Genomic DNA, 14,068 nt, shown 5'->3' with positions numbered 1-14,068 from the left:
GGAGTCTCGCTGTCTCCCAGGCTGGAGTACAGTGGTGCGATCTCAGCTCACTGCAAGCTCTGCCTCCCGGGTTGACGCCATTCTCCTGCCGCAGCTTCCCCAGTAGCTGGGATAGCTGGGACTACAGGCGCCCGCCACCACGCCTGGCTAATTTTTTGTATTTTTAGTAGAGATGGGGTTTCACCGTGTTAGCCAGGATGGTCTCGATCTCCTGACCTTGTGATCTGCCCGCCTCAGCCTCCCAAAGTGCTGGGATTACAGGCGTGAGCCACCACGCCTGGCCTTGGTTTTTTTTTTTTAGAAACAGGGTCTTGTTCTGTTGCCTAGGCTGGAATGCAGTGGTGCAATCATGGCTCACTTTAACTTCGAACTCCTGGGCTCAAGTGATCCTCCTGCCTCAGCTTCCCAAGTAGCTGGTATCGTGTCCAGCTAATTTTTAATTTTTTTTTTTTTTTTTTTTTTTTTGTAGAGATGAGGTCTTGCTATGTTGCTCGGGCTGGTCTTGAGCTCCTGGCCTCAAGCAGTCCTCTTGCCTTGGCCTCTCAAAGTGCTGGGATTACAGGTGTGAGCCACCATACGTGGCCAAGGATGACTGAAGTTTCTAATTTGTGCGTTAATGGGTGTGGTGGCATTTCCTTAGATATGGAACACTGGAAATGTTCAGGTACCAGGTTTGGGGGAGTCAATATGAGTTCTTACTTTAGACATGTTGAGTTTGCACCTTTGAGATATTCTAAAGGAAATCTTAAGTAGACTGCTGAAAGACAGGCTTGGTTCCTGGAGGAGATACATAAATGAGACATCAGCATAGAGGCATTAACCAAAGCCTTGGGCATGGGGACGTTCCCGCAAAGAAAAAGATACTTTAAGAATAGGAAAGAAACAGGAAGGAGCTAAAAGGAAAGTAGCTATCACTGAGCAGCACTTCAGAGTTCTCCACTGGAAAAAATCCCTAAAAACAGAAGAAGGTGGATATTAACAGAGGGCGAGGAAAGAGGGGCAGTAGTTGGGCATGATTCAAAACTGTTGACTGCTAGCACAAAATTTACACATATTTTACATTTCAGGAATGCCTAATAGATCCTTGTTTGGTTTCATCAACAACAGAAAACAAAACTTCAGCCAGGCGTGGTGACTCACACCTGTAATCCCAGCACTTTGGGAGGCCGAGGCGGGAGGATCACGAGGTCAGGAGTTCGAGACCAGCCTGGCCAACATGGTGAAATCCCGTCTCTACTAAAAATAGAAAAATTAGCTGGGTGTGGTGGCACGTGCCTGTAATCCCAGCTACTCAGGAGGCTGAGGCAGGAGAACTGCTTGAACCGGGACCCGGGAGGCAGAGGTTGCGGTGAGCTGAGATCACGCCATTGCACTCCAGCCTGGGCAACAAGAATGAAACTCTGTCTCAAAAAACAACAGCAACAACAGCAACAACAACAACAACAACAACAACAGCAACAACAAAAAAAACAGAAAAGAAAACAAAACTTTAAGGTTATTTACCCTCAAATGAAATTGATACTCTAAAAAGATATTTATCTTCTGGCTATATACATCCCCTGACACAATCCTGAATTCTTCTAGGTATGGGTATAAATACTCCATTTTAAGAATCAGGAAAGTACAATTCTTTTTAGGAGCCAGGAAATCGTAAACCAGGGAGGCTAAGAGACTGACAAAAATTGCCCATCAAATCAGCAGTAGGATCTTGACAGAGCCTGAGTTTCATGATTCCTAACCAGTGTTCCACTTTTATCAACAAACATCAAATATCAAACACAGGTTGATAAATCAGTGTTTCTCAAATACCTGCTGAGGTACCAGGTAGTGTGCCTTCTACCATGCCACAGCCATGTCAGACTTAACTGGAGTTTCATGACCCACTGATACAGTCTAAGACATGTGAAATACAAGATTCTTGTATTGTTAAGTTTTGTATGCACTCACTGAGACAGATCATTCATTCTTAGGAAGAGGCAAGACATGAAAATCAAGATGAATTGGGAGATCTGGCTTGAGGGAGTTGCAGATGTAAGTGCAGAGAGGGAGGAAGGCGAGGAGAGAGACAGAATGGCTATAAAAATAGCCAGTTCCCTTTACTTTCCTCCTTCTCTCTCAAGCAGCTCAGTTGTCTTTTAAAAGTAGGTATGTCTTTTGAAAAGAAGCCATCTGCAAGTGAGCTTGGGGGTAGGTGTACCATTGATTGCCTGTGGAAAGCGCTTGTGTCTGTCTGCAACTAACTGCAGCTGGGAATACAGGATCACCATAAAGGTGTTGAGATAGAACGTGATCATGTCCCTCACTAAGGCAGTGTAGTGCCAGTGTGCTAGGGAAGCTCTGAAAGCATGTGCCAACTCTCCTCTTTCCCCATCTCATGGATGCACTTTCCACAGAACTCAGAGAGCTGGGCTACTATAGAGGCTTTCAAAAACCCAAAGAGGCCGGGCACAGTGGCTCACACCCATAATTCCAGTACTTTGGGAGGCCGAGGTGGGAGGATTGCTTGAGTCCAGGAGTTTGAGACCAGCCTGGGCAACATAGATCTTGCCTCTACAAAAAATTAAAAAATTAGCTGAGCATAGTGGTGCATGCCTGTAGTCCCAGCTACTTGGAAGGCTGAGGTGATAGGATTGCTTGAGCCCAGGAGGCTGACGTTGCAATGAGCTATGATTGCACCACTGCATTCCAGCCTGGACAACAGAGCAAGGCCCTGTCTCAAAAAACAAACAAAAATCCAAAGAGACTTGAAAGGTTTGTTAACCATGTTGACCACTGCTGGGTTTTCCCCTCCAGTGTAGGGAATACCCTTCAAGTTTCGCAAAGAAAGAGGCATTCTCATGGCCAGGACAGTCACTGCAGGCTTCACAGTGTTTTTACAGTAAAGATATGGTGCTTTAGAAACTTGACGTCTGGGTTGGGGTTTGAAGGCTGGTTCTGCCATTCGCCAGGTTCCCGGCAGGGCCCATAACTGAAGCTGGCGTGAGAGGACAGCCCTCTTCGCCCTGGTCCAGCTCCCTCACAATACCTGACTGCTGTCGCCCAGTGTTCTTCACAGGTCAAAATGTCACACACATTTGAAGACAATTCATGGAGTCGTGTCTTCAAACAGGCGAAAGAGAGCCTAGCGGAGCATTACCTCAGTAGGCATTTCTGTCGTGAGGAGGGCTGCAGCTTGTCCTGCTGTTGAGGAGAGAGGCTGCCTGTGGGGAATTTGGATTTCCTTCTTCTTCCACTACGTCTCTGGTCATTAAAATGGGGGATCTCCACAGAGTTAAAGGTTATTTTACACAGGAAGCACATTCAGTATTAGTACAACAAATGTTTTCCTTTCTCCAGCCATGGAAGAACTCCACTCACAGGGAGTTGTGATAAATCAGAGCTTCAGGCCTTTCCGCTCGGATACCAATAAGTCCTGCACTTAAGAATTGCTGACCTAAAAAGGATACTCAACCACGAGCATGTCTTTTTTTTTTCTTTTAAAGAAAGCAACACCAGAAGCAGTCTGATTTCCTTGTACACTTAGATGCGTACAAAAAAGAAAAGTGAGTCACTCCAAGTTTCTAACTTTAGTTCATAGAAACAAAGCACTAAATCATATAACTTGTCAGGAAAGACCTAGATATAGTCGTCTCTAGATAACGTTCATATTAAAAGAAGCTAGAATTCTATTTTCGTGGTCGAGTTATGGGATTGGAGCTATGACTGTTTACTTACTAATAATTCAGCAGGTCAGGATGTAACTATAAAGAACATCCCAACAGAGATATCATAAAACCATCTCCGTAGCACAATCTGCCCTCATACTGAATCAGCCGCACTTCAGATCAAAGCTTGTCCTTTACGTCCAGAACTGACAAGGAACTATGAAATCAATGCTGGGAAAACACTCATAAACTCAGTCTAAATATTAATGTTAACCATGCCGTGGAGGAAATGAAGGATTTTCTGAAATTATCTTTTCAGTTCAATGAAAATCTGTATATAAAATGTATTGAATAGATAATAAATTAGAGCTTTCATACATTCTCTTTCTCATAGAAACCCAAATCTTTCTTCAAACTAAATTCTTTTAGAAGTCTGACATAATGGAATTAGTCTAAATAACTAACTATTCCTATTTTCTGACTCCTATCTTAGAAAGTAGTGATCTCCTACTGTGATCTTTTTTTTTTTTTTGAGACGGAGTCTCGCTGTCACCCAGGCTGAAGTGCAATGGTGCGATCTCAGCTCACTGCAACCTCCACCTCCGGGCTCAAGCCATTCTTCTGCCTCAGCCTCTCGAGTAGCTGGGACTACAGGCAAGCGCTACCACACCAGCTAATTTTTGTATTTTTAGTAGAGACAGGGTTTCGCATATTGGCCAGTCTGGTTTCAAACTCCTGACCTCAAGTGATTCACCCATCTCAGCCTCCCAAAGTGCTGGGATTACAGGTATGAGCCACCGCCTCCAGCCCTCTGATACTGTAAAATCTTCTATTATCTCAAATACACATGCACCACCTTTCCCACCATTCTTATGAGCATGTAATTATGGAATGCCACTCAACAATCACAAGCAATTATTGATAGCAAAATTATGGAACAATTTTTAAAACAACAATAACAATTGATCTACCTCATGTCACCACTCTGCCATACTGCCTCCCATTAAAGTAAATTAAGCAAAACAAAATAATTTGCTGATTCAATAGAATCCAAAGCCATGATCTGGGGATCTGGGGAGTATCTGGTATTTTAGAATCTTTGCATTACCCAACCATGAGAGGTTTTTGGGTTTTTCTGGTAAGATTTCCTGAAATCATGGAATATCATTTATCACACACTGTAATTTCCTTCAGCCGGATTTCATTAGAGTCTTAAAGAATGATAGGTTCTGCATGCATATTTTGTCATTTCTTTATGGATTAGGGTCACTCTGTCTGTTTCATGAGCTTCTTCCGTCTTTTGCCCTCACAACATGAGCTGTAGACTGCTTACAAACATGCATGCCGGTGAGAACGGCCATGTAATCCCATGAGCTGATAACAGAAAGGAAGCGAGTTGAAAAAAGAAGTGGTGTTTGATTTCCCTCAACTGCTGCAGAAAGTCTTTTAGGTTCCTTGTGATTCATTTAAGGACTTGGACACATGTCCTTGTTTATTATAACAACAGTTATTATTTGATGGATTCTATCTGAGTCCCGGGCCCTGTGCTGAGCTCCTTACTCGTGTTCAGTCCTCACAACAACCTTTCAAGTGAAGGACTACTAATATTTGCCATTTTGCAAATGAGCAAATTAGGCTTACAAAGCTTCATTAATCTGCTCAGATCACATAAGTAAGTGAGAGTCAGTTTATCTGATTCTAGATCTCAAGCTCTTAAAAACTTTACTATACTGCCTGGGTAGAGAACCCACAAACAATGAGGTGAAAACAAAACAAAAACCAGAAATCATGATCTAGCCATGTGCAAAATAAATATTTGTTGAAGTTTTTATAAAAAACAGCAAACATTTTGGAGCTATTTGGAGGTAACACAAGACAAGAACTGTTATTTTTCTTTGCAGGAATATAGGGCCCATATGATAGCTGTAGATGGAAATGACCAGATATTATATCATCCAAAGTTGCTTTGCTTTATGCAAACAGCCCCATAAAGAAAGGGACCACCATTATACAAACCCATCTCTTATAGGCCACTGCAGATTGGACTGAGGGTACATTTTCATCTTGTCCTATTCTGACATAGCAGTCCATCATTGACTTAATTAATATCACTGACTTAAAAAAAAAACCCAAATCTGGAAATATTTAGAGGGAAAGAGGGCTTTTATTCTTGAAAAGGCTGTTTCTTCTCTTCTTTATTAAAGATAGCATTAAAATCAGCTTAAGCCTGGGTGTGGTGGCTCATGCCTGTAATCCCAGCACTTTGGGAGGTCAAGGCAGGGGGACTGCTTGAGACCAGGAGTTTGAGACCAGCCTGATCAACATAGTGAGACCCTCTCTCTACAAAAAATTAAAACAAACAAATCCCACTCAACATGGCGGGGGTGGAACTTGGTAGTACTGGCATTCAGTATAATTCATTCCCGCTCAGTGCTGCACTAATTACTTACTACCCACACACAGAATAAGGCAAAGCCCAAGGTAGTGTCTATTTCCCCTCTAATTTTAAGTAAGATTGAAAAACATGCTCAGAAATGCCATGGCTTGAATCCTGTACTATCTTTAATCAAATGTCAGCATTCCATTTTTCTAAATGCGCAGTCAATGTTTTTAGTATCAATAAGCAAGTTTCCCACTCTATGAATGAGGCAGAGGAAGCCTTTATCTAGGTGGGGGTGGGGCAATAAAAATGCCTGGGCTCCTTCAATAGCAATCTGAATCCCCTAAAGTGAAAGTACTTGCTATTTGTCTTTAGCAAATAAAACAAACAACAATCTTTTGATCTTTAGGAAGCCCTTTCTTGTTAAGGTAACATTCTGTCTGACTTTTATGTTTCAGCATTCATTGTATATTTAATTATTTTAAAAAGTTTTGTTTTAAACTATTAAACTTTTTCAGCATTTAAGGTAAACATGGACATGCTTTGTTAAAGACCAAAAATAAGTTTCACACGAAACTGCAAAATGTAGCAAAGATAATACCACATGAGCTCGGTATGTTCCAAAACATGATTCTCAGGGGACCCCCTCTGAACACACTGCTTCATTAGAATTCTTGTTCTGAAAAGCTTCAGGAAGCCCCTGACTCTAACCCACCCTTTCCTCAAACTGGTGAAAGTATGAAAAAAAAAAAGGAATTAACAGTAAAGTGAAAAAAGAAGCAGAATCTCAACACATTAAGGAGGCATGTTTTGTCTGTATTCAGACTGCTACTATTTTCAAAAATATATTGATGCTAACCTTGTCATAGCTTAATTAATTAATTAATGGATTAATTAATTTATTTATTTATTTTGAGACAAGGTCTCACTCTGTTGTCCAAGCTGTAGTGCAGTGGTACAATCATGGCTTACTGCAACCTCAAATTCCTAGGCTCAAGTGATCCTCCCGCCTCAGCCTCCCAAGTAGCTGGGAATGTAGGTATGTGCCACCACACCCGGCTCATTTTTTTTTTTTTTTGTAAAGACAGGGTTTTGCCATGTTGCCAAGGCTGGTCTTGAACCCCTGGGCTCAAGCGATTCTCCTGCCTCAGCCTCCCAAAGTGTTGGGATTACAGGCGTGAGCCACCGTGCCCGGCCTAATTTTGTAATAGCTTTCAAACAGGAACACACTGGGATAACAATTAGAAAAACTAAATAAATTTACATGGCTCCATAGGAATGCTATCAAACTACTGTTTTTAATATGATTTGAGAAAAATGAGTAGATCCTGTTTTTATATTGAAAATATCATCTCATTTCAGACTATTGGACTTTGGTTGTGATCTTTTATAAATAAGGGTTTCCTTTTGGAAACATCAAAATAAAGATAGAAATGGGTTTCCCTTGGTGATTCATTTTTCAAGTGTATTCCTCAGATGCTCATTTGTTCTTCCGTTTTATTCTTTCTTTCTATTCTAATACATTTCCTCTTTCTGCGGTTAAGAGAGTCACCTGCCCTGGTGGGTTTGAAATGCTCATGCAGTTCTTGGAGCAGACAGTGGGTGGTGATAAGAAGCCATGCCTCCAAGCCAGCCATTCTTTCTGGAAGTTCCCGGTCAGAATCGTGAGTGGTCTGATGTAATGGGACAGGGGGAGAATGCTGCCTAGCAGAGAAAGACGGGCTGGAAATCAGAAAACATGGACTGTACTCCTCCCTCAGCTACCCACATTTATGACGAGGACCCAGCTTCTTTACTTTCTAATGGAAAACAGTTCTACCGCAATTCAGCAATGCCACCCCAATGGGAGGAATCAAATCTTTAGACCCAACGCCAAAAGATTTGACCTACTCAGTGCCTATGACGTTACAACTCCTATTATGACAGTGTTGTCTGCTAAAACTAAATGAAGATGTACATATGTGAATTCAACCGAATTCAAACAGTGGTTTTAAAAAGTATAGAATTACAGCGTCCTTTTACAGATTCAATTCTAGCCTTCGATTCCTGCAAGGAAATATTTTCCCAAGGGAATAAAGAAATAGAAACGTTTTCTAGGTTTTCTTTAAGAGAATAGTTAGAAAATGGATTACCCAAAGATGTAAATAGAGCTATAACTATGGCATTTAATCCAGAATGCAATGTGATAAGCCATCAGAAAGGAATGCAATCTGGGTTCACTGGAATGATGTGAGGTTTATTAGTTATCCTTTCCCAGGACCAAAAATTAGCAATTGGTTTGGCCTAAATGAAATTGTTGCTATTTGAACAGGATTGTGGGAATAAGAAAAACCTTAGAAAGCTACAAATTTCATCACATCATGGTTCTGACATTGGGCCATTGCACAGTCTGTGAAAAATAGCACAGTAAAAGCAAATGAATTCAAAGCTAAATCTTAAAAAAAAAAAAAAAAACAAGTGGAATTATATAATCTTGGAATTAGAGATCATGTGCTCTGACCTCTTTCCAAAAGCAAAAATCCCTGGAAGAACTTCTCTAAAAGATGACCTTCTAGGCATTTTCTGGAACACTTTGAGTAAAGAAGTTCTAATGACTTTTTAGAATACTTCGTTCCATTCTTGAACTCTCAATTTCAGCATTTTTAAAAACTATGGTACAGACCCTGAGATATATAGAATTATTCTTGGAGGTACGAGAGTTCCATATAAGATCTAGAAATAGTTGTCTTTTCATGTGGACAATAATCTAAAAAAAACTAATACATAAGAACTTTACGGTGACCACTTTCTTAAAAATCAGTAGACTTTTTCTTTTCCTGAGTGGTTTTAGGTTTACAGAGAAATTGAACAAAAAGCACACAGAATTCTCATATACCCCCGGCCCTCCATCCCTAATTTCCTCTCCCCCGCCCCCACTTTTTTTCCTTTTTAGACATGAGGTCTTAACACGTTGCCTAGGCTGGAGTGCAGTGGCAGTTCACACTCCAGCCTCAAATTCCTGGGCTTAAGCAATCCTCCTGCCTCAGCCTCCTCAGTAGCTAGGACTACAGGTGCACGCTACTATGCCTGGCTTCCAATTTCTTCTATTTTTAACATCTGACATTAGTGTTGTACATTTGTCACAATTGGTGAGCCAAAATTGATACATCATTATTAACTAAAGTCCAGCCTTCCCATTAGGGTTCACCCTGATTGTTATTTTCTATGAGTTTTGGCGAATGTAGTAGCCACTTTTTATCTGAGGGCTACCAGAAGGTATCTTAAAGTGCTCATTTTTGTTTATGTGTTAGGAGATTAGATCCACTTTAATTGGGAGTGAATTAAAAAAGAACAGAATTGGTCCTAATAGGTAACCATGATGTCAATTTTAGTGAAGGAAAGTAACCTCACAGCATACTTCATAAATGAAGATTTCTCTATGGTTCAGAAAAAGAAATGTGTTTAGTTTGGGTTATCACAATACACACAGCGGTCTACACCTGCCCAAGGCAAAAGCCATCGATACCATATTCATGCTCTGAGTGACGATTTTGCTTCAGCAAAACATCATCTCTCCCATTAAAAGGTTGTTTATTTAAATATTGTTGACATTATAGCTTTGCTTGTCTTTAATGTATACATTTATACATTCGGTTTACAAACAATTTGTAAATGTGTATAACTGTAAGCGTAAGAACTTTATACCTAGTTGTATGTTTGTCCATAATTAAGAACTGTCATAGAAAAACAATTTGTAAACCCTGGAAATTTGTGAGAATTTTTTCTATTAGGGAGTCTGTACATGACTCAGGTTTAAGAAACACTGTCCTAAGCGTTAGACAGTTTTTCCCCTATTTGGGGTACAATACTGCCTCCCTGTAATTCGCACAACTTATCCTGGCTCTGCCCTCTGAAATCTAATCCTTCTTCTATACAAAGCCCTCTAAAGAGTATTTGAATATAACAATTGCTCAGTTTGGAGCTTTCTCTTTTACATTTTAAAGGGACGAAACAGATTAATATAGGTTGAATATATGTATAATTTTCTGGAGACTGGTTATAACCCCTCCTTCCTCCTTTTCCACTAATTGTTACACACCAGGGTATTGAGAGCTGAGGGTAAGATTTGCTTCTCTAACTTACCAACCCATCTCAAAATGGAAACAAGGTCAGCCTGGTCTGACTTGCACTTAGTGAATTCACGTTGACTCTTCAGTCTTCTTGGATTTCTTTTCTGAACGTCCACAGTCATGTCCAGGAGGGGTTGAGCTGAAGAGTTTATAGTTTCTGTAATACAGCCCTCTCCCATTTGAAACCTGGGACAATGTTTTCCTATAAGCAGTGTTCTGGAAACTGTCATCCTGTATGATTTCTCAAAGAGAACTGAGGATGCGTTCTCGAGTAAATCCTCAGGGAATTTGTTCCGAGTACTATAGTTGGGGTTACTAGGGCCTCAGGTGAAACTATATATATGAAATATGTATTTATATATAAATGTATATATAAAAATATATGTATATATTTATATAAATGTATATATAAAATATGTATATATTTATATATGGATATATTTATATAAATGTATATATAAATATATGGATATATTTATATAAACACATATATATGAAATATATATATTGTTTGTTTATTTACTTGTTTGTTTACAAGCTACTTACTCTATGGTAGTGGTGCTGGCTGGGGAGGACTGTGTCCCTAATAACAAAAAGGGCGTGGTGGCTCGTGCCTATAATCCCAGCTACTCAGGAGGCTGAGACGGGAGGATCCCCTGAGGCCAGGAGGTCAAGGCCAAGTGTGAGGAACCTAAGAACCCAGTCTCTAAAAAATACATAAATAAAAATAACAGAGTTAAGGAGTTGTTGCCTGGAATCTCTGATGCTCCAGTTAAGGATGCTACTTTGAGAGTTGAGACCAAACTATGTGACAGCTAAAGGTCCCGTGGAATTGGGAAAGGGGTGAGCTGATCGCTAAAACAGAAAAGAAAAATGCTCTGTCAAGAGAACCCATATTTCTAGCCTGGAAGTTTACAGTGAGTGTTAGGCCCATAAATGAGGATCAAAGGTAAAGACTAAAGAAATGAAAGTCAGTGACTTGAAGAGTTGGGAGCAGGTTGGGGTGAGGTTTGAGGAAATGTTTCTTCAGGTAAGAAGCTGGGGACTGAGTACGTGGGAGGAAAACCTGTCTTGGAACACCATTTAATATGGGGCACCTGGTGGAGGGTGCAGGGTGTATGGGAGGCATATGCGTGTGTGCGTGTGCAACACAGAGTAGAACTGGAGGGAAAGCAATTTGCACGTAATCTAACACTATACAATCTAGCCTTAAAAGAGGAGGAAAGGCCGGGCGTGATGGCTCACGCCTATAATCCCAGCACTTGGGAGGCCAAGGCAGGTGGATCACCTGAGGTCAGGAGTTCGAGACCAGCCTGGCCCACATGATGAAACCCCGTCTCTACTAAAAATACAAAAAATTAGTCAGGCATGGTGGTGGGCGCCTGTAGTCCCAGCTGCTCACAAGGCTGAGGCAGGATAATCGCTTGAACCCAGGTGGTGGAGGTTGTAGTGAGCCGAGATCGTGCCATTGCACTCCAGCCTGGGCAATAAGAGCGAAACTCTGTCTCAAAAAGAAAAAAAAAAAGAAAGAAAAAACCATTCTTACCTGCTACCTTTTCAGTAGTGTGATTTTGACTAATGTTTAGAATGAACGATGAGGCCCTTAAGGGGAAACTATTAATTTTGATCATCCAACGCCAGGAGGTCATTCCTGCTGCTCATGAGTAAGGCTATGTGAAAAAGCCAATGTCTCCCAAGGCCAGCCTTTGCTAATGCAGAGATAATGCTTAGATATGCTTCAGGTTACATGAAGACAAGTCTGCAGAGTCTAACTATAACACAGGAGCAAGGATCTTGGAGCCAGACCAGCCTGGATAAGAGTCCTTGTTCCAACATCTACTAGCCATGTGACCTTGAGAACCTCTGTTCCAGGGCTTCCTTCTCAGTCAAACAGGATGATAATAATACACTTAGCTCTTGGGGTTGTTGTGAGAATGATACGAGTTAATACATAAAGTACTTAAAGCATGGCCCATGGAAACTGTTATGTTGTGTAAGAATTATTATTTTTGAATTTGGCCTACGAAGGAGGCTGGGAACATGAGTATGGGCACAGAAGAATGGAATGACAGCCAGTGACTCAAGCCCAGCATCCCCTTTAATTTCTCAGACCTGATTCCCTGGGAACAGGGACTCTCCACCTGGCACCTGCACCAAATTTGTGTCAGCAAGGAAGAAGGGGAAGGGCGGAAATGGTTGTAGAAGAAGCTGCAGACTGGTCTGCTACATACCTTGATTATAGGTGGGGCACAGAGACACACGGAAGCCTCCTCCAGATGACACAGCTGTTTAGTGGTTAACCATAGCAAAATCCCCAGCTCTTGCTTCATTATTACTTCTTGGCACAAAATGATTGGATAGCTAGCTATGTGCTTCTCAACTATCATGGCCCTGATGCAAAGTTTTGATATACAAAATTTATAGACCTTAAAAATTCTGAAGAGTAAAGTACAGCTATTGCATGATCACAGACCAGCAATTAAAGTGTCATCCTCAATAACAGAGCACATGTTGCATAGGCCACTTGCTCTGAATTCTCAGGGTGCATGATTCTCACTCACCTGTGGTGTTCTGCTTGGCTCGTAGGACTGGACGACTTCCAATATCTTTAAAAACATATGACATTTCCAGTCCCTGGTATACAGCTCCTGCTTTTAGAGTTTGGATTGAAAAGAGTTAGCTATTTCTTGCCAACTCACTCATTCCATTTTGAAACGACCTAAATATCCAATATTATAATTAATTAAATTATGATTCCATTATGAAATATTGCGCAGCAATTAATCTCCTAAGTTTAAAGACTGTGTAGCAACACGGAAGTGTTCGTGTTGTAATTAACGTTAAGTGAATAAAGCAGGATAGCAGACACTCTGGGACTGCCCATGTCTCTTAGGGCTCTCAGGGTGTTCCAGCCAAGCTCCAGCTAACCACCTCCAGCTGTGGACACCCACACAACTCAGGCACTGGCTCCCCCTTTCCTCCCCGTGAACAGTCCTCAAGCAATCACCGTGGGCAGTTAATGCATAAATACTCCAGCTCCATCACTCCTAGAGTAGGATATTTGGAGGTGCAGGTTTAGCACTATGTCCTCGAATTTCCTTGGGGAGTAAGCTTCCATCACTTAAGTGCCTCTTTTTTAATTTTTTTTTTTATTTTTGAGGTAGAGTCTCACTCTGTCGCCCAGGCTGGAGTGCAGTGGCACTGTGTAGGCTCACTGCAACCTCCGTCTCCTGGGTTCAATCAATTCTCCTGCCTCAGCTTCCCGAGTAGCTGGGATTGCAGGTGCCTGCCACCATGCCCAGCTAATTTTTGTATTTTTAGTAGAGACGGGGTTTCACCATGTTGGCTAGGCTGGTCTCAAACTCCTGACCTCAGGTGATCTGCCCGCCTCTGTCTCCCAAAGTGCTGGGATTACAGGCGTGAGCCACTGTGCCCAGCCTTAAGTGCCTCTTTATTGGTTGCCTTTCCTTCTGTGTTTTGCTTCCCCACTACCCTAACACTGCTACCTGAACTTCCCAAATCAATAATCCTCTCATGAATCCTTTTCGTGGGATCTGCATCTGGAAAAATCTCAGCTTCAATGGCAGGATAGGGAATGTGGGTATATCTCTGTCTGCTGCTGCTGCTGCTGTGTAGACGATGCGTTTCCACACAGGCTAAGGTGGGAAGGAAGGAACAATTGTGGGAGTTGAAGGAGGACAGTGAGAGTATGTAAGATTCCCCTATTTCATAAATGTCCTAAAGTTGTTAGGTGGTTTTAAAATATTTGTTGTTTTCTATCTTTATTTCTTTATTAAAAAAAATTTAGGCTGGGTGCAGTGGCTCACACTTGCAATCCCAGCACTTTGGGAGGCCGAGGCAGGTGGATCACCTGAGGTCAGGAGTTTGAGACCAGCCTGACCAATATGATGAAACCCCCTCTCTACTAAAAATAC

This window comes from Symphalangus syndactylus, chromosome 15 (genome assembly GCF_028878055.3).
Source record: "Symphalangus syndactylus isolate Jambi chromosome 15, NHGRI_mSymSyn1-v2.1_pri, whole genome shotgun sequence".
Classification (NCBI taxonomy): domain Eukaryota; kingdom Metazoa; phylum Chordata; class Mammalia; order Primates; family Hylobatidae; genus Symphalangus; species Symphalangus syndactylus.
This window is presented reverse-complemented; position numbering follows the sequence as displayed.